This window comes from Xiphophorus couchianus, chromosome 4, assembly GCF_001444195.1.
Source record: "Xiphophorus couchianus chromosome 4, X_couchianus-1.0, whole genome shotgun sequence".
NCBI classification, from domain to species: Eukaryota; Metazoa; Chordata; class Actinopteri; order Cyprinodontiformes; family Poeciliidae; genus Xiphophorus; species Xiphophorus couchianus.
In genome coordinates this window covers 22,692,126-22,718,474 of record NC_040231.1, presented here as the reverse complement: position 1 = coordinate 22,718,474, position 26,349 = coordinate 22,692,126, and the positions used below count along the sequence as shown (strand labels likewise).

The 26,349-nt window shown below is 37.1% G+C and overlaps 1 long non-coding RNA gene across 1 annotated transcript; it reads right to left on the bottom strand.

Moving 5' to 3' along the window:
- Positions 1-4,719: 4,719 nt before the first annotated feature.
- Positions 4,720-22,753, bottom strand: LOC114143302 (uncharacterized). Its single transcript, XR_003595213.1, has 3 exons — positions 22,596-22,753; positions 7,523-7,525; positions 4,720-4,731 (listed from the first exon to the last, which is right to left on the bottom strand). It is a non-coding gene; the product is annotated as an uncharacterized LOC114143302 (long non-coding RNA).
- Between the last annotated feature and the right edge of the window lie 3,596 nt (positions 22,754-26,349).

The window sequence follows — 26,349 nt, the reverse complement described above, 5'->3', positions numbered from 1 at the left end:
ACTGAAAAGCTTGTCTAATGATGTTTTTCTTGTTGCGTAATTTAATTCTTTTTAGATGAAAGCAGTTTGAAAATATGCGCTTTGGAAGATAAGATATGTTTCTTTGGCTATAGAGGAATATGAAACCCTTGCACAGAGAATTCTTTGGTCCTTCATTGAAAATAGCTTGAGTTTGTTGGTGTAATATTTATATAATAGTAACTGACTAGTTATTTATACCCTAGCCTGACATTTTTTTATATCATGTTGAATCTTTGCTGAATTTAGTTTGTGTGCAACAGCTTCGTTTTTCAGCTTTAAAACAGCCTTTTATCTAATTCTGTTTCATTTTTACAAATTCTCAACTGGCAGCTGTAAGCCTGGCATTTTAAAACATTGAGCATAATATCCCAAAAAAAATAAAAAATAAAAAAACTGTCCTTGGTCTTGTGTGTTTAGCCTACGCATGAAATTGCAGCTACCTTCTGTAAAAAAATGTAATTAATGAATAGATAAATAAATAATATAACACAAAAGGTGAATTAAATCTTAATAAAACACTGACTCCAGCTCAAGAAAGGAACAAAAGAAACTCTGTTAAAACCTACAACAAATGGTTTTAAAGGTGAATCATTCATTGAAACACTGAAAATGTCTAGTTTTCTTTTTAAATTTAATTTAAGGGTTAAGTATGAGTAGCCTATACGCTGGCCTTCCTACAAAATTCTGCTCGATTCTAATCTTGCTTCACTACTCAGTCTGGGCTTTCTTCCATTATCTTGGATTCATCCGGTAGAATTTCAACCAGGGAAATCAGTGAACAGAAGGAGAAGCTGTGAACTTCGAACTGGATTTTCTGCATTGCTTTAGAATTGCAGTGTGCCTGAAGTTTTAACAATGGCAGAGGACGAAGTGAAAAAAGTGTTCACCACAATTCCAAATAGTGAATTAACATTAACAGCCATCTTGTTCTGCTCAGCATTCTCTCTTTGCAGTGGGAGATGGTTGTTTATAGTGCAGGCAATTTTCAGTAAGTTTCATAGCACCAAACTGGCGCATAACATGTGTCACGCGCATGCGATAACAATTAGGTAACATTTAAAACTTCACTACTTAAAACATGCCTCCAGGAAGCAAATGTTTCTGAATAGACAAGAGTCCAGACCCTCCATATGGAGCAAAGTGTAGGACAAAGGCCTGGTTGCTACCAGACTAAATTATGAGTGGCATGGGGTGAAACTGGATTCAAACTAGTCAAGCAATAAGTTTTTATTTTTCTCTCTGTTCACAGGTTTTTGGGTGAAAAGGTGCATGAAACATGAAATAGTTATTTGCTCACATGAATAAATATCAAAAGAACATGGTTTGACAGGTGTGCTGCCTGTTTGGCAACTTCGTATAAATGCATTATTTAAAATGTGAAAGCCTTGCATGTTATGCTTCCAGGCCAACACTTTCTGGTGTTCTTTTATAAGTTCTTCTTCTTTGTTTCTGGGCAGGATTGCATAACTTAGAGAGAGATGAGAAACAGTACCCAAGGCTGTTAGCACTCATCCCTGGGGGAAAAAAAGTTCTTTGACATTTGCTGTGCTGAGAACAGTGTTTTGTAAACAAAGTTGATTGAATTCAATATAAGACATTTGGCTGGGTGTAAAGCACAACGCTGCTTAACAGCTGCTGTGACTGCCACGGTGGGAACAGGCTACAGTGGTTCTCATTAAAATAAAATTATCTTTGATAGGTGTTTCTTCCAATGTTTCCCTCAGCTACCCCCTTAAATGATACCTGAGTGTAATGTTACTGGACACAAGAATGTGCAGCGTTATGCTTGAAGTTGTTTTTTTAAGCCAGTGTTGTCACTACCACACTCCACTAACTATATGGAAGAGGGTTTGACACAAGCCTTGAAAGCAAAGAAGAGGCAAGAAACCAGCCAAAGCCATTAATAATGGCAAACTTCAGTTGCTGTTTGCTTGGATAGGACAAAAGACAACAGCTCAGATCATTGCAGTCAGTAGCTTGTGTTTTTTGAGCATTTCGGAAAACTACTAGATGGAATAAAATATTTTCCCCACAAACGTACAAACTGTGCAAATACGTACAAATAAATAAATTGATAAATAAATAAATAATAGAATAACTAAACAACTTTTGTGTTTTTGGCCAGTCCAATCACAGGGTCTTTACAAACATTTTTTTTTTTTAAAGAGCTAAGGTCAAAATTTGTATTTCTTAATGCATTCGAAAGCAGTGGGTGCACACAGCAACATATTGATACTGTTTTGGACAGTGTAAACACATTAAAAGGCAGAATCGTCTCCCAGGGTTTTAACAGGTTTATACCTACCTGGGGCAGCCTTGTGCCTAGCAGGTGCTGAGACTTAATTAAATACCAATGTGGTTCGTATTATAGGCAGCAAATTTTAATTTAATATTTTCCTTTGGTTTAATTTATCAAACTAGCAAACTTGGAAATCAAAGTTTTGTGTTTTTGTCTGACCTATTCATTCTTCTTGGTTTTCAACTAGCATAGTGTTAATTAAGCAAGTGTAAGACATTTCTGTCTTGTGCAACATGATGCATCAAATGTTTATAAAAGCCAGTCAGATGTAGTAGTACTGTAGCTGTTTATTAATAATATTTCTACCCCAAGTCCAGCAGGATATAGAAAGAATATTAGAATAGAAATGTAAAATAATAATTATTCTTTCTTATCACTTTAACTACTACTATGAATAATGATAACAATAACGACAACAACAACAACAATAATAATAATAATAATTACTAATAATAATAATAATAATGATGATGATTATTATTATTATTATTACATGCACCGTTATTATGCATACATGCACCAGACAAACTATTTATTAATTATTATTATTATTATTATGTACTTTTTTTGACCCTGCATGCTTCGACTTACCTGCACTGTGCTGCTGATATACCTGATTTTCCCACTGAGGGACAATAAAAGTAATAAAAATTCTCCATTATAACTCCCAACAGATCCAAGTTATCTCGCAGAGTTGAATGCTATGAAATGTTTTCATGTCTGTGAGCAATAATAAAAATCATAAGACAAACTTTACTTTTATAAGGAATTATTTCCCCATCCTCATGTCTTACACAATGAAGTTGGCATGACAAGAAAGATAGAATTAACAACAATGGAAATTTGGAAACTCTAGAAAAAAAATGTCCTTCTCTTCTTTCTTGTTCTTGCACATTTTGCTACTTCTTGGGGTCTGCAGTTGTTTTCCATATGCTAATCTTCAACAGCAGCTGCAATTTTTCCAATCTGATTGTGACAAGATTTGCAATACTGGAATTAGAGCGACAAGCTCACCTGAGCCACTCTGTCTTTCTGTTAACTTTTCAATTCTCTCTCAAGAATTTAGTGTGGCATTAAAGCTACAGAATTTGTAGCAAGTGTAAATTGGTATATTACAAGAAAAAAATATATGTTCCTGCTTCTTTATTTGTGTGACGGGGTTCCATTGTGATTTAGTCAAACATAATGAATGGTCCAAGCCGGAGATCGTTTTAGAGGAATTTATTAAGCTCACACAAAGATGGCAGGTGCAGACCACACACGAAGGATATCCAGAGCAAGTTAGAAATCAAATAATCATCAGTACCTTCACTGCAACAGTCCATCACCTCCAGCGTGACTTCTTCAGGAGTCTAATCACAGACTGTCCTCCTGTGGAGTAAAGCCCTGCTTTTAAAGCCACAGGCTCCGCCCACAAACAATCCAAACAAGCAAAAATACTAAGCAATTACTTCTAACTCAAATCAACTCTTAAAGTATACAAAATAATAATAATAATAATAATAATAATAATAATAATAATAAATAAATAAAATAAACTTGTAAGCAAAATACAATACTCAGTTTAATAAACAACACCCAGTGCGCTCTGATGACATCACCACCTCATGTGACTCCCTCCCGGCACGCCACAATCCGGAAACACCCTACTTGAAATCAGAACCGGGAAAACGTTTAATGCTGAAAACAGGTTAGAGTGAATGTTTAACTGAAGCAGGAACATCGCGTGTGCACCCACGACGAACCGCATCAGGTTAAACTGCAACAAAAAGTAAATTAGTGATCGTGTCCATGTGTGTGCGGGTGTGCGTGCATGCCGATACCGACTCTATAGCCTAATTAAGTTTTAGCTCGTGACGGCTCCTCCGTCACAATTTGTCATTAAACATAGTAATAAAATCTGTCAATATGCTGTTATTTATATTAGTTCGTATTGTGTATAAAAGACTTTCTCTTGTTGGCCCCAAGTCTTTGTGAATTTATGGAGATGTAAAAACAAAATGGCACCAATAAGAAAACAAATTGGTTCATTGACAGATCAAATTCCTGTGTTATCCTTAAAGATAGTTTTCTAGTATGTTTGGCAGCACTTTTATTCATTCTTACTGTAGCCTCAGGTTAAAACAGGGGTTGTGTGGCAACTATGTGTAGACTCCAGATTTTGAAATATATCTTGGCATAGATGATTGATGTGAAAAGATCAAACATAATCTGTTTGATCTTTAGGTCAAGACTTTGTTAGACCAAACTTCAGTCTCGGTGAGCAGTTTCAGGTCAGATGAAAGTCTCAGTACACTGACAGAATAACGCAAATTTGAGATTTATAAAATACAAATTATGCAGGATTCCCCTTTTGTTCCAGAGACACTGCAACAAAACAGATGATCAAGATGACCTCCAGTTTTAAAATGCTAATAAAAACATCAAAACATCAAATAAATGTGAGAAATTTGTTTCTGGAAACACCAGCAAACCCACAACACAACGAAATGATAACTGATCAAATTACATTGCATCCCTGGATTTTTTTCACAATTTTGCTGTATTTCCACATAATCTTTGTGTCACATAAAGATAAATTCATAAAAAATGCCCTGCCACTTTTTTTGGCAAATAAAATTAGGAGAATGAAAGGTAATTGTTGGACTGAGGTGAGCTGTGGTCAAAGGTCAGAGCAGAGACTGAACTCTTTCAAAGGAAAAAGTATAGACTGATATTTTCAGTGTTTAGATTCTGTCATCTGCATTTATACATAGCTTAGCCTTTTGGATATATTTTTTAAAATATGTATAATTTTGGAGAATGCAGAAAGACATAGAACCCCAATCCTTTAAATATGAAATCCGAATGTTCAGTGAAAGCTCGTTGTCTGTTCTAATTTGATCTGACTGATCCTTACTTGTTAATATTAATTAGAGTTGTAATGCCTCCTATTAACGCTTGCATATTACAACGCTCATGATCTGAGACGGAGCTAAAATAGAACTGAAAATAGCAAAGGCAAGACCATTTATATGTAGAAAGCTACGCATTACAGAGACAAATGCAGGAGCAGACTAATTGAGGCAACGTAATTTGTCAATTAGGTATAATTTATTTTCCAAGGCTATGCTGCTGTCTTCCTCTGATTCAAATATAGTTCTTTATGATAAATTCAATCAAATGGTACTTTGCGGTTAAACACTAGATGTAATGTTCTCATTAAATTTTTAAAAAGACAAGAAATTTGTCAGTTAAACATTTATCTCAGTGGCCAAATATGCTTCCACTGTTAAGGTACACTACATGCAGTACAGGAGTCTTTTTCTTTATGCAAATAATACCACAGATTTAACATTGGTTCTCAAAAATGTTTCCTTTTTTCACAATCCCATAGTTGGCAATGCCTAAATAACATTTCTTTTTTACATGTCAGATTTCAAAATGAATCAACTAATAATTTTGTCTTGAATATCGTTGCAGTGTTGTGTTGAAATATCAGCCACCACCTTGTAGATTCCACTGGTGATCTTATCTGCTTCTATTTACAGTTTTATGTCTTTCCAACATCGGCAAACATTTTAATTAAATATAGAGATGAATAATCAAATATAGATTCTTTGATTTGGTGGGGGAAACAGTATTAGGAAAGCCTATAAAGAAAATAGAACAGAAGATAATGTTGCATTAAAGGAGAAAGGGACAGTCAGGGACGTGGCATGGAGCCAGAGATCCTCAATGCTCCCAGTTGTATATCAACTTCCAAACTGAATCCCATTGGACAACAATGATCCGACCACAGAATGGTAACAAATCTTCTCATCTGGAATTCTGTCTTGGTGACCTGATGCGTTGACCTGAAGAATGAACGTATCAAGGTCAAGAGATGAGATGAAGACTCTGAGGAAGTTTATGGACGGTAAATTAAAATCTAACTCTGCTTGTCAGGGTGTGTTCACATGAGGGTAAGATATGGAGATGGTTGTCAATTCTCTTTTTATTTCTGGGAAAGTTAGAGGGGAAAAAAATTCTAGGTGCGTTTTTCTTTTTATGAGATTAATAGAGAAATATACCAAATAAGAAATTTTCTAACGGTTTGTATGTGGATAATGTATTATGTGTTTACAAGTTCTTTGTGTAATTTATTTTGTAATGTCATATCTCCCAAAGCTAATATTGTATGCATTGTTAAGGAAAATGATTATTTAAGTGCTAAAATACTTACAACATGTGTAAAGGTATAGCCAACACTTTTATTTGGAACAGTTTTCTGTTGAGCATGTGGGAGCTGACAATAGCAGACATTTAAACAAGCAGGGCTTTTTTCCTCCCCCGCTGAAGACAGAGTAATAAATTTACATTCCGATAGGGGGCAAGAGACTTCTTGGCGCCTCTCCCCGTACCAGACGGAGATGAACGCGAAGTGGTCCGCCCTCTTACTTGGATAAAAACCAGACATCTGAGCTGCAATGAGGGGAGTTTCCAAGTTTCTCTGGGGGGCCGAAACAGGTCTCTGATTGGTTGAACAACGGAACGCCTTCGTTGCATAAATTAAAATACGGAAACACCCCTTTGTATAAGATGATGTGTAAAGAGAAAGAGAGAGAGTTTTTTCCATCTTTTCTCCACGTGGGCGCCTTTGTCTGTCTGTGTGTTTCGTGTTTGTCTTTGTCTGTTGTTATTTTGTGATAAAATGCATATCTCTGTATCTCTGCAGCTTTGTTAACTGATTCATGCGTTGCTTTGTATGAATTAAACTCTGTGAGCTGTGACGTCAACACGCCTTGTTTAGTTTCGTTTTACAGCTGGCCGCTGCTCGCCGGGAGGATCCAGGGCTTTTAAGGAAGAGACGAGCCAAACGTTTTGTTCATAGTTTTAATAAATAATTCTTCCTTTACAGCATGCATAGTTTGCAATAAATATCTAACTTAAATTCTAAAAATGAAGCGTGCTTCTTAATGGTATGCAAAGAGTATAAATAGATATGTGGTACTTTGTAGTTCTGTCACTGATAAAGAAAGAAAATGCATAACAGATTCCTGACAAGTGAGGCGAATGACAAAGTAGCTTTGTGTTGTCATCAAATTTGTAGATTATATTGTCTTTTTTCACTGCCCATTTGTAACAGCTGTAATTAATTTAAACTGTTTGCCTACCTTGTTCATTTAGTTAGAATTTAATTATGACTGATTATACACTTATTTCGCAAGAGCTTTAAAAAACGATCTCATACAGGGGCTGTTGGACCAAAGTACGTATTTATAAGCACCTGTCATGATCTGTGTTTTTCCTTGTTTATTTAGAGTTTTCTGTGTCGTTAAGTCTCTTCGTTGTCCTGTCCTCCCCTTGATTGTTCCCAGGTGTGTCTCGTCTCTGTGATTACCCTCCCGTGTATTTAACTCCACCTGTGTTCCTTGTTCCTCGTCGGGTCCTCGTCAATGTCGAGTCTAGCTGTCGTCAGTGTTTCCTTGTGCCTGCTGTTCGTTGTTTGGACTGTGCTTTATCATTAAAATCACCATATTCATCTGACCTGGGTCCGCTGCGTCTACCTCACCACTCTCACCACCCGCACCTCATGACAGTAGGACCCGACCAAACCGAATGGTGAGAGAGCAGCACGACCAAGAGGTATGGTTCCAGCAGCAGTTGGAGTTGGCTCAGCGGGATCTCTACAAGGACGTAGAGATCCTGCCATCTCCGCTGCTGCTGGAGGAGATGGGACTGGTCTCAGACTACACCCTGGTGATTAACAAATGTCTGATCCCACCAGTCACCACCCCAAAGCCCTCCGGATTCGGCCCCCGCCGTTACTCACGCCGGGGGAGACAGCGACGTGAGCCGCCGGTGAGCCCGACCCCTCGTCGCCTTCCGGATCCGTCACCTCCGCTGTCAGCCCAGAGACAGCGACGTGAGCCGCCGGTGAACCAGTCCCCTCGTCGCCTTACGGATCCGTCACCTCCGCTGTCAGCATGGAGACAGCGACGTGAGCCGCCGGTGGATCCGGCCCCTCGTCTCTTTCCTGAGCCGCCACCTCCGCGACCAGCTCGGAGACAGCGACGTGAGCCGCCGGTGGATCCGGCCCCTCATCGCTTTCCGGAGCTACCCCCGCCGCAGCCGGTTCCCAGGCTTCGTCCCGGCTCGCCGCCGCAGCCGGTTCCCAGGCTTCGTCCCGGCTCGCCGCCGCAGCCAATTCCCAGGCTTCGTCCCGGCTCGCCGCCGCAGCCGGCCCCGAGGCTCCGCCCCGGCTCGCCCCCGCAGCCGGCCCCGAGGCTCCGCCCCGGCTCGCCCCCGCAGTCGGCCCCGAGGCTCCGCCCCGGCGTTCCTCCAGAGACTCCCTGCGTTCCTCCTGAGACTCTGACCTTCTGCGTTCCTCCTGAGACCCTGACCTTCTGCGTTCCTCCTGAGACCCTGACCTTCTGCGTTCCTCCTGAGACCCTGACCTTCTGCGTTCCTCCTGAGACCCTGACCTTCTGCGTTCCTCCTGAGACCCTGACCTCCTGCGTTCCTCCTGAGACCCTGACCTCCTGCGTTCCTCCTGAGACCCTGACCTCCTGCGTTCCTCCTGAGACCCTGACCTCCTGCGTTCCTCCTGAGACCCTGACCTTCTGCGTTCCTCCTGAGACCCTGACCTCCTGCGTTCCTCCTGAGACCCTGACCTCCTGCGTTCCTCCTGAGACCCTGACCTCCTGCGTTCCTCCTGAGACCCTGACCTCCTGCGTTCCTCCTGAGACCCTGACCTCCTGCGTTCCTCCTGAGACCCTGACCTTCTGCGTTCCTCCTGAGACCCTGACCTTCTGCGTTCCTCCTGAGACCCTGACCTTCTGCGTTCCTCCTGAGACCCCGACCTTCTGCGTTCCCTCCGAGACCCCGACCTTCTGTGTTCCCACTGAGACCCCCTGTGCTCCACCAGAGACCCTGCCTTGGGGGGCTCGTCGTCGCCGTCTGTGGGCGGCCCCCGGGACTCCCCGTTGCCACCTCCGGTGCCGCGGACGGCCGCTAGACCGCCTCCGGGGTTCCCGCCTCCAGCGCCGCGGGCGACCGCCGGACCGCCTCTGTGGTTCCCGCCTCCAGCGCCGCGAGCGACCGCCGGACCGCCTCTGTGGTTCCCGCCTCCAGCGCCGCTGACGACCGCCGGACCACCTCCGTGGTTCCCGCCGCTGCGGACGACTTCCGGACCACCTCAGTGGTTCCCGCCTCCTTTGCCTCCGCCCACCCTGTGGGTAGTTTTTTTTTGTTGTTTATGGACTCTTGGCCCTTCTTGTTTTTCCGCCCACGATGGTGGGTTGTTTTTTGTTAGTTTGGACTCTGGCCCGCCGTCCGGCACCCCTCCACCCACCCTTGTTGGGTTTTTTGGGGTTTTTTTTCTTTGGGCGTCTGGTAGCCGCCCTTGAGGGGGGGGTACTGTCATGATCTGTGTTTTTCCTTGTTTATTTAGAGTTTTCTGTGTCGTTAAGTCTCTTCGTTGTCCTGTCCTCCCCTTGATTGTTCCCAGGTGTGTCTCGTCTCTGTGATTACCCTCCCGTGTATTTAACTCCACCTGTGTTCCTTGTTCCTCGTCGGGTCCTCGTCAATGTCGAGTCTAGCTGTCGTCAGTGTTTCCTTGTGCCTGCTGTTCGTTGTTTGGACTGTGCTTTATCATTAAAATCACCATATTCATCTGACCTGGGTCCGCTGCGTCTACCTCACCACTCTCACCACCCGCACCTCATGACAGCACCATTATAAAATGCCCATTTAAATATCAGTTAGTTATTGGAGAAGAGTTTTAACAACAATGGTTTTAGCTCATTAAGAAAGTTTACTTAAGTCTCACCAGATGGTTTGGCAGATACCTTGTTTGATCGTAATCATAGTTTCTAGATATTGTGCTTTTTAACATCAATTCCTTCAATACATGTAGTTGCTTTAAAATATGCAAAAATAAAGTAGTCATATTGGAATCCTTATTTGTATACAACTTACGCATAAAGTCACAAACCCATTACATGCATCTTACATTTTACTTATTGTATTTTTATCTCAAAATGCATCTATTTAATCCTCAAATGACCTTTACAATTTGGATTGAGTGTTCGTTTTGGAGAAAAAACGATGATGACCAATTTTCTGATTCCATACAGACGATACCTAGACGTTTATTTAAAGTGACCTGATGTTTCAAAGAGAACATGATGCCTTACATTTTAACAACGAAGAGAAACGGGCACAAATAATTGGTACTGTTAACAAGTTCTATCCCAGTTGCTGACCAGTCTAAGTGACATTCTGCAACCTACGTAATATTACAACAGCAAACTGGTGTGCCCATGAAAATGAAGACCCTGCCTGTGTGGAAAATCTTGCCTTAATTTGTATTGTTAATGAAGCACAGACGCATTGGTTGTTTCTAATCCTTTCATTCTTGTCAGTATTTTGCAAATTGCTTCACAATAGTGTCTAATACAGCTGTCTATGTTAGTGAGTTTCTTTCAGTGGTGTTTACATGTAATCTGCTGTTGTTCACTTTTCCTGCAAATGATTGAAGCCAATCAAATCATTGATTAGAGGGACCTGTGAAAAAGATGATTATGCAATCATAGCTACCCCTTTGTTATCACTTTGATGATATGAAAATTACATTTTAAGTCAATCTTATCTGAAGTAAGTCCTAAATCACTCTTGCAATTTTGATTCAGGGTTTAGAATAGATCATTTAATTTGTTTCCCCACTCTCATTGTTGTTAGTAAAAGGCAGTAAAAGTGATGAAATCAACTATCTAAGCCACGAAGGCATTCCTGTAGATCCTCTCCAACAGCTGGCATGTGTGTATGACTTTACCATCTTATCGGCGTCTGACATTTCATATTGAACTGGTACAAATGGCATTTCCCCAGACAACTTGTTAACTTTTAAAGGTTGATAGATCCAATACACATCCGCCTCATAAGCAGTGGATCATGTTGAAAAACAAAGCTTTGAGATTAGCTGCTGTCAACTCTAGGATGAGATGTGCCATCTTGAGGAGCAAAATGTGAAAACTATCCATAAGGTGAAATTGAACATATTGATTTAGAAGCATTTATTGAAAGAAAAAAATGCTCACAGTCCTCCAGCACACCTGCTACCAGTTTTGTACAGTGACTGCAAATGATGTGGGCACTTGTCCTTTTACTTTGAAAGGACAATAACAAACTGATTTAAAGGATGTACAATCCATTTTACAATTTTAGAGTGATAAATAGTTCGAAATGTGACTCGTCTTGATTACTATATTATGATCTTCTTTTACTACCACTGCTACGTTTTCTCATTTTCCATACATCCGTTCTAAAGAAAAGCTGTTACTAATAATATTATACAATGATTAAAAACTCAACTCGGTGCACTAACTAAAACCTTGATAATAGAAAGATAGATTTTTTTTACTCATATTCAGTTTTAAACAAATACCTAAGAAACAAAACAAAACAAACAAAAGAACTGGTCATATAAATGAATGTGACAGAAAACTGTTTTCCATTATTAAGTTTAAAACCACAGATGTAAAAATCAAGCCGTTTTAGTCTTACTTCAGACAGGATTTTATGATGTGTACGCTTACATTACACGATATATGCAAATATGCCCATTGTTTTAACTAACTCAGTTGTTAAATATTATTTATCATAGTCAAAGACAGCTATTGTTTTTTACTTGGTCAAATTAAGGTCAGTAAAATGAAATAAAAATCTGAGCTGGTGAACATTTTTGTGGCATGGTGAGGAAACAATCGCCTCTTGAATGTGAATAAAATATATATAAACTTAATAATATTATAAAAATCTTCATTTGTCTCTTTATTTTTTCCTTCTTTTGTTTTTTTTCTTTCATTTTCTTTCTTTCTCCACTTCTTTTCATGTAATGCATTGCTCACTCTTTCATGATGTGATGTAACACGTCCAATGAATAGGCAAAAATATATTGTGTACCTGACTCAGGGGTACACAAACAAATCAGGACAGATTACTTGTTTTGAGGGGAATAGACTGACATGAAAGTCCAGTTTAGACCTTACTTTCTTTACATCAATATCACATCTATTAATTACCAAGATGTCTCAGCTCTGCGTCTGTGCTCATTATGCAATGGCCGTAATGTCAAAGGGGGAATAGTAGAGGAGAAGGATAGTGACAATCTATCAGCAAATATACAACTGATAAAGAAAAATATAATGCGTGAGAATTTTGTTGCTAGACAAATTTACAGATAAATATACAGTAGGATAAAGAAAAATAATTGATGTCTCAGTTTATTTTTTAAATTTATATATCAACTTATTACTCTTGAAAACTGAAAAAAAATCTTATTTTGTTGCCCATACCCAGTTTTTAATATTAAGCTAAATTTAAATCAGTATTTTTGAAGTATTGTGTTCAAAAATTGCTAATTTCAGACCAAGGCGACAGATACAAGTCATATTTAATAGGCTGAGTAATGTGACTCATCTCAGCAAACGTGTAAGGTAGTTGTACAAACACTGAAAATTATATTTTTATTTGATCACTGCTAATTTCTGTGAAGGAAGAAGAGTAAAACAAGCTAAGTAGAGTGCCAAGGTAAATGTGTAAATTAGAATGTTTCAGATTTAAGTTTTTTAAATGAAAACTAATTCCTAATATCAAAATTAATGACACAAAATTGACAAATTAGATTTGAAAAAAAATGCAATGCTAAAACACACAAGTTGGAAATAATTTAAAAGAATGGTGTCTTACACATTTCAAAAACACTAGTACTCAATGTAGCAAATACAACAATAGACTCACCAAACTAACTCATTGTGACAATAAAAGACAGAATCACACATCAAAGACGACAGCTTTATTGTCCCTTAAAAGAATGAAAGTGAAGAAGAAGTGACAGCTGTGTTAGTAAAGACCATCTTCCCATAAAAACAACCCCGTAGGTCATTTGAGGAAGAGGCTTATTACAATCCATGGTTGTTTTTTATTATGACAAAGTCCTCTTGCGGCCATAGTAATTTTTGACTAAAGAAAAACAGAAAGCAAGGTGATAAAGTTGCTTTGACTCTCAAAGTTCGGTTTGGTAGCATGGATGGATGAAGATGTTGAGCCTATGTAATCGCTTTATTTACTGTTGTCTAGATCAGATCTGTTTACATTTGGAGGTTCAATTAACCCTCGGGAGCAGCTGACTTCAGTATTGAACACCTCACCTCTATTAACCATATGCTCTAGTGGCTGTATAAAACATCATTATATGATCTCTTCCATTCCAGTATTTACACAGAGTTTAAGAGATTTCTTCACATTTTTCAAGTTTGTGTCAGAAATCAAGAATTAAATTAATGCATTTTAGAACAAGAATGGCAAAATATAAACACGCTCATGTATGTTTTGAGATTTCAGTTTATAATGATCAGATCTCTATGTTGTTCTAACATTTTATAAAGCTAATGTCAAGCATACAGAAATGCATGCTACAAATTCTACCATGCCATATTTACTAAGCAAAGATAAGCAAAGCAGAAGCTTGTGAAAATAGATTCACGCCTCAAAACTTCACTTGAAAAACGTTCTTACAATTTAAAGAGCATGTATTTTCCTTTCAGCTTTATGTATTCTCCATTGCCTACATCTATTCTTAGTAATTATTCTAAATATTCATAATACCTCATTTTGTTTAGTTAACTTACCTTACAGATATGGATTAAAGTATTATACACCAAATTATGTCACCAGAGCTCTGTAATTAGTCATATATCAACATTTACTATTTACCAGCATTTATTTCTTCTTTGCCAGTGACTCCTTGCAGTAACCTGCATTTACAGTTATATTCAACAAATTAAATTATTGAAAAGTTTATTCACTAAGAGATGCATAATAAATAGGTTAATTGCACACATGCTGATGTATCCAACGCTGAATAGGATTATGAAAAATTGTCCAACCCTACTGTTTGCTCCTCTTGCTTTTTTTACATTCCTCTATATATGATCAAAAGACTTTTGACTGCTGAGCTATTATAATTCCACTGTGTTTCTTGGGTAAGGATCAAAAGAATAACATTTTCTGTGGTTAGAGAAATAAAGAAAAACTCTAAGAACTTCTCAGTGTGGATCACCACTCAGACAAAAATAAAAGCTGTGGGAAATAATGAAGAGATTTTAATAACCCAAACATATGTATAAACAAAACTCATGAACTATGATGATAAGTTTAACAGTTGAGTCTATGCCTTAAGATTTGCCAATACTTTTTATCTACTACTAGAAGTATTGGCATTGTTTCATAGTAGCCCAGGCAGCTTTTTAACATCAATTTGATGATTTGTGAAGCAAAATGAAGATGATGGTAAGGAGTCCTGCCAACCTCAAATATGTCAATGCCAATGAAAACATGCAAAATGCTGAATGACTAAGAAAGGATAACTTACAAAAATCAGATTTCCACTTACGTTTTTGAAAAGTGTAGATTGTTTTGACATGCAATTGTGATAACACATCTATGTGTATGTATAAGTAAATATGTATATATCTGAGTATTCATGTATTTTCCTCTGGTTTGCCCTGTACACATTCGACCATCACCCTCCAATGATCCACCACTCTCTCAGTCCCCTCCTGGAACAAATAACAAGAAAACCATTGCAACAAGCACCACTCGACGCCACATACCGATCCCAGCCTCTGTAGGTATGCTCACCTCCTCCCTGAAAACTCCACCACGTTAAGAACACTCCTTTTTTTCCTGAACCTAGAAGAACCATGTATTCATTCTATGAAGACAATAACTTGTTCAACACCTTTATTGTTGTGCGTACTTGTTGCCTGCACAAGGGTCTCACACAGAACCAACATAGAAATCCAATTTCAAGAAAAACTAACACAACATTTAACTCCCTACACTATTATACCATAGAAAAAGTCAGTCAACAACAAACAAATCATTGCATAGTTTTGTCCCTCGAAAACGATCGCTGAGAATGAGAATTGATCACCAGTCTATAAATTGCTTATTGTGATTTTGGTTTAGTTTCAATATCAATTTGGAAAAGTTAAAAATAAAAGTAAATGTTGTTTGCTTGCATTGTCTTGGTTAACACAAGAGCTATCATCAGACTTGTTCTGTGCATATCAGTAACTCACCTAGAGGTTCTAACTGCTGAGGTGGATCAAATAACAAGTTCAACGTCACCTTACAAACTGCCTGCCTTTTGTCCGAAGTAAAGAAAAAAAAAAGATTGACAACTCATTAACATCTCCAATCCTTCTGTTAATGTACGGTTACTGATTTACTGATTGTTGATTTTTGTTTTGCATATATATATATATATATATATATATGTATATATATATATATATATATATACATATAATCTGTTATTGTATGCCCAATAGATAGCAGTTTCTCATCAACCATCTGTCACAAGATGGAGCAGTTTTGGATATCATGCTTTTTCTAATATATATGACTTGATAACTTGAAAACCCACCTGTGATCATTCAGTTTATACTTAAAGTTCTTGTGCAAGACCTAATTTGTGAAGAAAATGAGCATGAGCTCCAACACCAACAATACCAAATTCAAAGGGAACAATTACATTATTATTATTCAAATATATGTACAATGTATTATACTGAAAGTTGAAAAAAAGTGTTTTCTTTATAGCAAGGTTCAGCCACATCTTTATTTCTTAATGGCCATCCCCTAAAAAAATTGCTATCTGAGAAACTACTGTTGACCTTCTGCTGCTGTTTTATTAGGCTTGTGCTAAACTACTACATCTAAGTGTGGTTCACCAACAGCTCTTCAACACAGAGAATGGCTTCAGGGGGTCATTTTCACTATGCAGAAAATCATCTTCCACCCCCTGCCCTCCCTAAAGGAAATATACAGCTCTTGCTTTCTCAGGAGATTTTGCAGCATTCTGGCAGACCCATCCCACCAGGGGCATTACTTGTAAGAACTGCCTCTGGCAGGCATTACAGGACCCTCAAATCACACACAAACAGTTTATATCCCAGAGCTATCATGGCACTCAACTCCTTCAGACCCTAAAAGAAACAATGCAACACCCACAATTCTCTTTGTCTGCAAACAACAAGAAACAGAAAAAAGAACACTCTATAGGTGAAAATTTCCACTGCTCTATCACAATAATATTATGTGACTGAAACACAACTGGAAAGGTGCCAAATTTAAACTTACTTCACTGGTAAGTGATTTAATGATCAAGCACAAATGAGTAACTATAAACCGTGTTTCATTACGAGTCCATTAAAAGCTGTTGGATTCCATAAAACAGTCTATTAATTGAAATTGATTAGAAGGTGCAATTTGAGAGCATTTTGAATGGGGAAAAAGTCCTTAAGGTGCAGTTATTGGAATACCTGTAGCCACATTCAGCAAGCATGAGCTGAAAATGTCTTTCTTCTATAAACTTGTGTTCCCCTGAGTACTGACCAGGAACAATTATGAGCAAAAAACTATAAAACATATGCAAGTAGAACATGTTGATTGTCCTGTTGTGTTTTGCTGCAAATCCCATTTTTTTATTGCCTGTCATAAAATGAGCTGCAATCTACAAAAAAAAAAACCACATTGTCTACAAAGGGAAAATAATAATTACTGAAATCACTAATTTAACCATCTAAGGACATTTTCTTATTATTCTAAGCCTCAGCGGCTTCCCAGTGTCCCCGTTGGTGACACAGTAGAGTATAACAGATAACCTTTCTTTGGGTTTGAGCACTCATTTTATACATTTTTATTTTGGACTGAGTTCACACATCGTAGTCTTATCTTTATATTTAAAGCCAAGCCAAGTCTGCAGTATTTGAAGGACAAGTCCTAAGTTTAGCCCCAAGTCTTTTGCCTCAATTCAGAGTCAAGTCTCAAATTTTCTCATCACATCTACATCTTCTAGTGAAGCTCTAACTCTTTATTGCCGTAGGTTTGGACTCCAAACGGTCACTGTTTTCACTTAGGTCTGAAATACAATGTGGACATTTGACTGTTATCTTTAATAATCTTTTAATAATTTGTCCTAAATGTGCAAGGGGAAAATAATCAAATGTAATATTTACCCCTTTAGAAATATAAATAGGCATTAGTTAGAGAGTAATATAGAACATAGAGAGATGAAGGGAAAAGTTAACCAAAGTCTGTCTTAAATGTTTTTGGCTGTTGTGCAACGTCCTGTAACATTAATTAAGTCCATAATGGGAATGAAGGATTTGAAATACATCTTTCAAATATTGGAGAAACACAAAGGAGGCAAAATAAAGAGGCTGTGTGCTGAATCTGGCTTTCTAAGAGCTTCAGTATGTATCATATTGAGAGACAGATCAGAGTAAAACACTGTTGGTAAATCTTAGTATGCATTTGAGTAATGTGCTTTTTGAGCCGGAGTCCTCCCCAGTCATCCAAAAGTAAATGATAGTTTAGTGCATATCTTTTCAGTTCTACTCTTACCAGTGCTTTTGTCAGTACGGGCAAGACATTGATAAGAGCAGAGCAATGACACATCCTGTAATAGAATCACAGATTCCAAGAGGACTTTACCCAAGCAAGATTTTGGTCTAACAACATCTCTGTAACAGTCTTTGCCTTACTGGAAATGTTTAGTTGTCAAAAATGGACTTTAATAAACTTTCCTTGTGTCAAACATTTCTAGCATTGTTGGAGTGTGTACACATGTTTGTGTCACTTTGTGTTTTACATCCCAACTCTACCATCTAATAATGCTATGAAGACTTTAGTTTTTAATTGCATTAGCATCTAAGCTTCCCCTCATCATCAGCAATGTCCTCCAGACAGCCCTCCTTTGTTTAGTGCCAACCATGGATTACTCTCTTGCCCTCCTGCCTGGTCTTTTGCTAATGCCTTGTAATGAGAAATTCTCAGTATTCTTGTGAGAGATAGCTGAGCACAGTAAGTTACAAGAGAGTTTGGGTCACAATTCAAGATCACCAGTTCTCTGATGCAAAACTCTAATACACTTCTTTAAAATTTCAAGTACCAGTGTCTCTTGGGAATAGTAATCTCTTGAATGAGAAGACTCATTAGCTCCCTGTTTTGTTTATTCTCTATTGGCTCTTTGGTTTTGCAAAGCTCAGGGTAAATTAAAGTGAGTTTTTATGACTATTCAGAGAAAAAACAAAAATACACTCCAGACATTTCAACAAATCAGGATTTATTTTGTTCTTTGCAGAAAGAAATTTGCCTTTTTGCAACCTGTGTGTGTGTTTCTATAATATCTAAAAATGGTTTATGTAATGGAACATACAGATATGGATCAGAGGCTGATTTCAAAATAATCTGCTGATAATTGCCAAAAAGCTCTCAATTTTTTTATTGCTCAACAGACCTCTCAGCAGATTGCATTGTAGCATTCACTGGATCCACCAGCTGGAGCCCTAATAAGGCTGTTTATTATTTTTTTTGGCTGTGGGGGTCTAAGGGACAACACACAGATGGGAAAAAACATAAACACACTAGTTGCATATGAAAGCATTGTGCTCATGTGCAACTACCCACAAACCTTATGAAAATTAGACAAGCACACAAACTTATCGACATAAACAGTTAGAACCTTTAATAGAACCTTCCTCGTTATGAACTCAGATATATGCAGAAGGCGATCTGAGGTCTGAAAATCTACTTTATTGTGAAAAAAATCATTACATGCAATGATTTTCTGAGGATCTCCTCAGTCTTCCAAAGAAAGCATACAACACTCCCATGACCTTACCTGAAGGGCACACTGTGAACATTATGAACAGTGGTATGTGTTGTTTTTTTAAAAACATATTTGGTGATTTTTGGTTTCTTTGAAAACAGAATGTATGACATGATAGTCTAAACATAAAGTTGATGACTTTTGAACTTTGCATGAAGATTTATTTAATCAACTTACAGTTGCGCTCACCTTTTTTGCAGATAGTCGATGCCACAGGTGTCTTCAGTTGCACTAAAATCGAACAGCTAGAGCCCAGTTTACTTTTTTTGTTGGTCTTGATCTTCAATATTCTTTTGTTCTTGTTGAGTGGCTAGGATCTTGTTAGAGTACTGAATAACCTCCATCCATCTTTCTGGGTACTGGGTACATTGTCATCTCTGCCTTGGAGCATGACTTTGTCAAATAAACCAACCTGAGCACTTATTGTAGTTCCTTGGGTGTGTATGTGGCTTTGTTGTGACTTTGAACTGGTCAGTGGTCTCACTCATTTTGAGTTTATGACTTTCAAAATATACACTAAAAGAAAATGCAATTTCCACCTCTGGAATAATAATAGGTGCTGAATTTTCAATGTTCACTTGACAATAAAAAAACAATGTACTTTGAAAACAAAAAGGAAAAACAACTTACTTGCCAGTCAAATTACTCCAATTGATTAATAGTGCTTATTAATACAGAACTGAACAATAAATATACTTTTAACACTGCAGCTTTAGTCTCTGTTGTCAGTAATAGCAGTTTTGTCACGTTTGTCCCTGGGATTTTAAATAAGTGAGACAAGTCATAAAAACATCTCATTAAATTCTTTAATTTCTAATTCCTTAACAGAGTAAAAAAATAAATTGCTGTTAGTGTAGGTCTTGTGTAGGCCTCTGTTGATTCATGATTTGATGATCTCAATGAGAACATGGCAATATCTTGGTGATTATGGTATCAGTTGCTTTTTTTATATGTCATATCTAATGTCTGGTACATATAATTGTGCATTAATGTCCTATGTAAAAGTAGGTTCAAATGGGATGAAAAAAGTGTTGTCCCTGTAAGACATAGAGTAAATCTAAATATGAAAAAAGACAATTTAATACCAATGACTATTTACATTTTGAAAGAGTGTGATGTACTACCTTAACTTATTAGATTATGTTAAAACTAATGTTTGTTTTTTTCTTGTATTCTCTTTAATTTGACAAATTGTACTAAAAATCTAATTTGAATGTGAAAAGAGATCTAGAAGACAAGGGTAATATTTGTGGTTGACTTACAAAAAATAGGACAAGAATTAAAACTATTTACTGATACATTCATACCACCTCAAACAGCATTGTTTCAAGAGGTAATGTTAGACCATGTACTGTCTAACAATTTGGCCAAACTTATGCTCATTCTGCAAGTCTAACAAGAGTTTCTGCTCTAACTCACTTCATCTACAGGAAGGAATTTTTTCTTTAGCCTGTCTGCAAGTTCTGCATGAAACTGCTAATGGCAAATTCATTTTAATTAGATGTTTTCAACCAATTAAGTTTTGAAAACATGCAGAAGTTGGGCTTGGGTGTTCAAAATACATCTATCTGTTCTCAAACTCCAACATTTTTGTAGCAGAAAATGGACGTTAACCAGTACGTCTCGAATACTATTTTACAGATTTAAACATCGACGAGACAGATTGACCTGTATTGTCTGAGCCTAAAAGCCAAAGTGTTCTGGCAGTGGAGACTCATTCAGTTGAATGGCATGACAAGAATTGTGAGCTAAATTTCTGAGTTGAATATCCTCAATCGAAAGGCATCTGGAAGTAAAACAGCAGCAGAAAATATGTGTTAAACATTTGAAACTTCATGCTGCTTGCCTTGTCAACTTGTTTGTACTTTAATAATTTTTTAACTGTGGTTTATTTAAACAACTCATAACTGCGATCTTAATAGTAACTGATGTTGTATTCTTATTACCCTAAGAAAACATCATGAAGTTAGTCAACTGATACTTTGTAATTTAGATTTATACAATGACAGGTCACATAAGTACAAGAGTGCATTAAAAACAGAAGTCTTTTGAATGACTCCTGCACTCAAATATTATGACTGCAAGTGTTTTCTGGACATGTGTCAGACGTAATTTTGTAGGTTTGAGAAAACAGATTGGATATGAGCTAAAATTGAAGGTTTGTCATAAATCAGCAGACTGAACATCTAATGAATATTCAGTAAGACATTGCTGAATTTTTAGCAGGTGGATTTAGAGTGAAGCAGGGAAAGCAAATCTTTAATTCTTGCTCTAGTTGTTGCTTGCTATAGTAATGTAAGTACTTTGTAAATGCATGGACTATCCTTTGAAACAGCTTTTTAAATCATCCTCAGTCTTCATATGTATGTGAATGTGTGTTCCTTTACATTATTAGTGACAGTGTATTTGTGCAATCAGTCTATTGGAGAGCCTCAGGGTAATATTTGTAATACCATGTACCAATTGATGACTGTGCATACACAGTCTTTACAAACCCATCCCTTTAGTCAAAAATTTCCTCTGTCCATAAGGGATACTGTTTACATCAAATATTTATGCTGTACCAACAGAAAATGGTCGCTCCAAAAAGGGATGACCTACTTCCCACATTTAGCCCCAAAGGAACTGTCTCTGGAAAAACATAAGAGAGGAATGTTTAGCCAACAGGGCTGCTCTTTTAGGCCTCAGATAAACATTATTCTCATCCTGGTTCTATCACCACTTTATTCTAGCACTCCATCCTGACAGATGTTTGGTGTCACTTTGAACTACAATCACATAGGAACATTAAAATGTTTTTAAAATGATCAATTCTAAAGATGTTGTGCATATATAACATTTAAAGCAGCTTGAGGTACACTGTATATTTGTTTTTACATATTTACTAAAACTCTTATTTTGTCCTTACAGTGCAAGACAGATAATTTGTGAAAACGTATGCATTCTCAGACTCCTGCTAGAGGTCCTACTCTATTTCAGGAATAAACCCCTCCCAGACAAAAACAGCCAATCAAACCCAGGAGGAAGGTCTTGGCAGTTATAAAGAGTTAAATGCAAAGGAGCAATGACATGAGAATATGAGTTTCCTGTAGAATTGTATTTTATCACACTACTTGTGTGACCAGGTGATGTGCAATAATCCTAGGTATAATTTTTCTCTTAATACATGTCAAAGCTATTCGTTGATTTTTTTGTTTTCCTCCACAACACCATACTGGATCATCATAAGTTTATTTTTATTGACTGCCTGTGTATCACAGTACTTAAGGGTCATTGCAATTAAACCTTTATAACATAACCAAGTCTAAAAACTATTTTCTATTCCAAATACTACTGTTATTGACTTTAGGTCACAGGCAGGTTATTCTTATTTACTCTAAATTAAATATGAGCATTTTTTTAGTTCCTGTTCAATGTGTACGTGGAAGCCAAACATAACTATCTTTTTCTTCTCTCTTTCATGCTAACTCCCACTCCCACACACAAGTAGATAAAAATGTGAAAAATCGAAACACTCAAACGCTGCAATAAAATCAGACTAAACTAAGACTGAACAATAGTGCACTATACATACAGCTATGGAAAAAATTAAGAGACCACTGTACTGAACCCGATTGAAGACCTCATTGTTATTCCACCAAATATTGATTTTGAACTCTTCTTGAGTTAAAACATTAGTATTGTTGTTTCTAAATGAATATGAATATGAATTTGTTTTCTTTGCATTATTTGAGGTCTGAAAGTACTGCATCTTTTTTGTTATTTTGACCATATTTCATTTTATGCAAATAAATACTTCATTTTTGCTTGGAATTTCAGAGCCATGTTGTCAGTGGTTCATAGAATAAAATAATGTTCATTTTACTCAAACACCTATAAAGAGTAAAATCAGAGAAATTGATCATTTAAGTGGTTTCAAGTTTTTACAGAGCTGTATATTAAATGAGTTAAAATAGCCAGATAAAATACACAAAAACATTTCTTAGTTGTGTCACAAGTTTAAAACATTCCTTTCTGGTAACTAACAATAGGAACAGGATTATTTTAGACAATTATAAATATTTCTGATGTGAGTACTCTCATTAAGTAACACATTCTAATTTAAAATGTTTTAATAATGGACATTAAACATTATAACTAACACCAGAATAACACACTGTATTGGTACTTTAACCATTATCTAGAAGTTTAAATGAACAGATTAATTTCATTTGATGAGAAAGTGTTTGCAACAGCTACCAGAGAAAAAGCAGAGCCTGCAAGGGTAAAGTCTTGAGGCAGTTGTGATGAATGAGCTGATTTCAATTTACAACATGTAACCATGCACTGGCCACTTGCCATATCTCTAACCCATTAGCTATCATCCGACTTTGCATTAAAGCTGTTTGTTTGTTTTGTTCACCTGTCCCTCTTTGTGTGCCCTTGCTTGCCTGCATCCCTTCAGGTATCGCTACCTTTTCCGTTTTCCAATTTCAAACGCTTCCTCAAGAGCGAAGTTTGATGAATGTCGCTCACATTAGGGTGACCTCCAAGATAACCCCTCGTTTCCTTCCCAAGAAAAATTCATCAGGCAGAGTTAGGCAGCCCTTGGGATGTGTGATTCAACACTCAAGGTGAGTGTTTGTCACATAGACCTAAAATGGCCAGATACTGGTGAGGAATGGGAAGGACAGAGATGTGGTGTTCTCATAGCTTTCGGTATAGACTGATGTAATAGCATAAATTCCCTTACTGTGGATAGTAATGTGTAATCAATATCGCCACACAAAGTCTAAAAAAAAGGTTTACAAAAAGACAAAGAACTATGTAAATAACCTTTGACTTTGAGCTCCCCACCTATTTTCATAGTTATTGCAAACTTCAGCTTTGAGCCTGCTATGTTTATTCATTTGTACACTGCAGAGATTAATGTTTTCTTAAACAATATTAACCCTGAAATTAACATTATTATGAAAAACATCCATCTGTTGCATTTGACATTTTATTTTCAATTTATTTCTATGTTAAGCATATTATAAGGTACTATGTGGATTTTCTTGGCTTCTAATCACAATGCTGTAATAAACATAGCTTGTTTATTCTTGATTTAATTTAAATTCCAACCACTTTTAATGAAGAAGTGTAGAGGAGTGAAAAACGAGTGTAGTTATGAGCAAATAAAAGCACTAATTAAGTAAAGAGAGGAAATAGGCTCCCCATCATTTTTTGTTCTGTTTATATCCTTAACTTCTTTTTTAATAAGTCTATTGATATTATTTCAGTTTTTCAGCGCTGTTCTACATCCACCCACTAGGGGGCACCTGCCGTGTTGGTGGCATAGAGGCTCATGGAAAAACAGAAAAAGAACAAACCATCCCTCACATTGAAAGCTAACAGAAGCTCAATGCGTGTCATCTTTTCTGAGCCACAGGTCAGTAAATTTATATTTTAATGCATGTATGATTCTGACTTATGAGAGTTGAAGAGATGAATTAATCGGCAGTCAACCTGTGGGTGATATTGTAAAAAGCTGTACTATTGTAAAAAGCTGTACTAACTCACTGTAATGCTAGCGACCTTTGACTATGTATGAAAAGCTAACTGGAAGACTGGTGAATTCACTTTGAACTTCTTGTGCTATGCACCTATTGAAATGGCTCTTTCAACTCGTTGAGAGAGCCAACGAGTTGAAGTTGAGTTCAATGCCAGGAAAAAAATACATAGAATTTAATATATATATATATGTATATATATATATATATATATATATATATATATATATATATATATATTTATAACACACTCTTCTTCCTATAAAGACTGTTTTAAATTCTGTTACTTGAGTCTGCTCAAGACAGTGGTTACCTGGGTAATATGAGTAGTATAGTAATATGATCCCAGTCTTTTCATCACTATCGTTCAAAGATCTCAAGGCCATCCAAGCTTGGATTTCATTTAGGCATTCTAACAAAGGATGAACATATTAAGCATAATGAGGAATATGCCGTTAAAAATGGTGTGAATTCAATTTCTAAAAATTAATTTGTGTGAAAATAATTTTTATTTTTTAATTTTTGAGTAGACTGGGAGTCTCGAGATTGGGGACACATTTATTTTTAACCTGAGTACTTATGATTGGAGGGCAAGATCAGTTCAAGATGAAATCCCTATGAAGGGAGTTTTAAACAAACACTACCACTTTACCTTTTGACTTTAGTGAGTAAAAACTTGTATCCGGTACTCACTTTGACCATTAGTATTGTGGGCACTATTGTCTATGACTGGTGTAGGCTTCTATAGTACTCCTCTTACAGGCTGGGAATAATAACCAACAGATGTTGTACTTAAGGTTATATATACAGTATATATATGAAGTACAGTGCTTTCACACTGCACTGTGTCAAACAATCTATACTAATTAGAAAATCTGATCAAGGTGCATGTGGTGGCGCTGCATCAAGAACTGCTGAAGGAATTGACATAAAACCTCTGAAGAAGCAGCACAACGTTCTTATTCACATAACGTGAACAAAAATGAAGTAGCGTCAGATTTTAGCAGTTGTAGGATTTCTGCATTTATATACATTACCGGTTTGGGCATCAGCGATTAGCTGCTACAGCTAGTGATGCGCTCCTGCAGGTGCCATTACTATGGATTGAGTCATGTCCATAAAACCAGTGTTCCAATGTGGGACGAGCAGGAATCTGTCACAAAAAATGGTTGTGGTGCCCTCATTTCGTACCCGCTTTCTATAAAATATGGCTTAAATTAAAGATGAGAAAATTGCGATCTCCGGTCCACTTGTATCCATATATGCATTCGAATTGAATCGCACGGGAGTCCATTTCAACCGAACCGTGATCTAGGTTTTTAGAGGGTATTAGAATTTGATAGCACATTCACACCTCTCCAAACCAACCGGACTTTCTAGGCAAACAAACTAGAGTTTGATTAATGCTGACTAAACAGATCTAGTGTGAATGCACCCTTGGTCTCAGTTGACGTCAGACAGTGGGCTCAAGTATTTTTTTTTATGTTCCCTCTATAAATAAATCAGTTTTAAATGTACATTTTGACTCTAATTTAAAAATATTGCAAGATCTATTTTCTCTACAAAAAAATGTAAAAAACTGTTTTTAACAGATTTTTTTTAAACATACCCATTGACTTCTTCTTGTATTGTATAAACTTACAAAGCCAGGCAAAAAAGCACAGAACATACTGTGTGATGTTTGGAAAAGCAAATCTAAAATATGTGGACCTCAGGTTTGTCCTACCCATTTTTATTCCCTCTATTCCTCTTGAGCATTGAAACCAGTGAAAAGAGCACGTTAAGACAGAGAG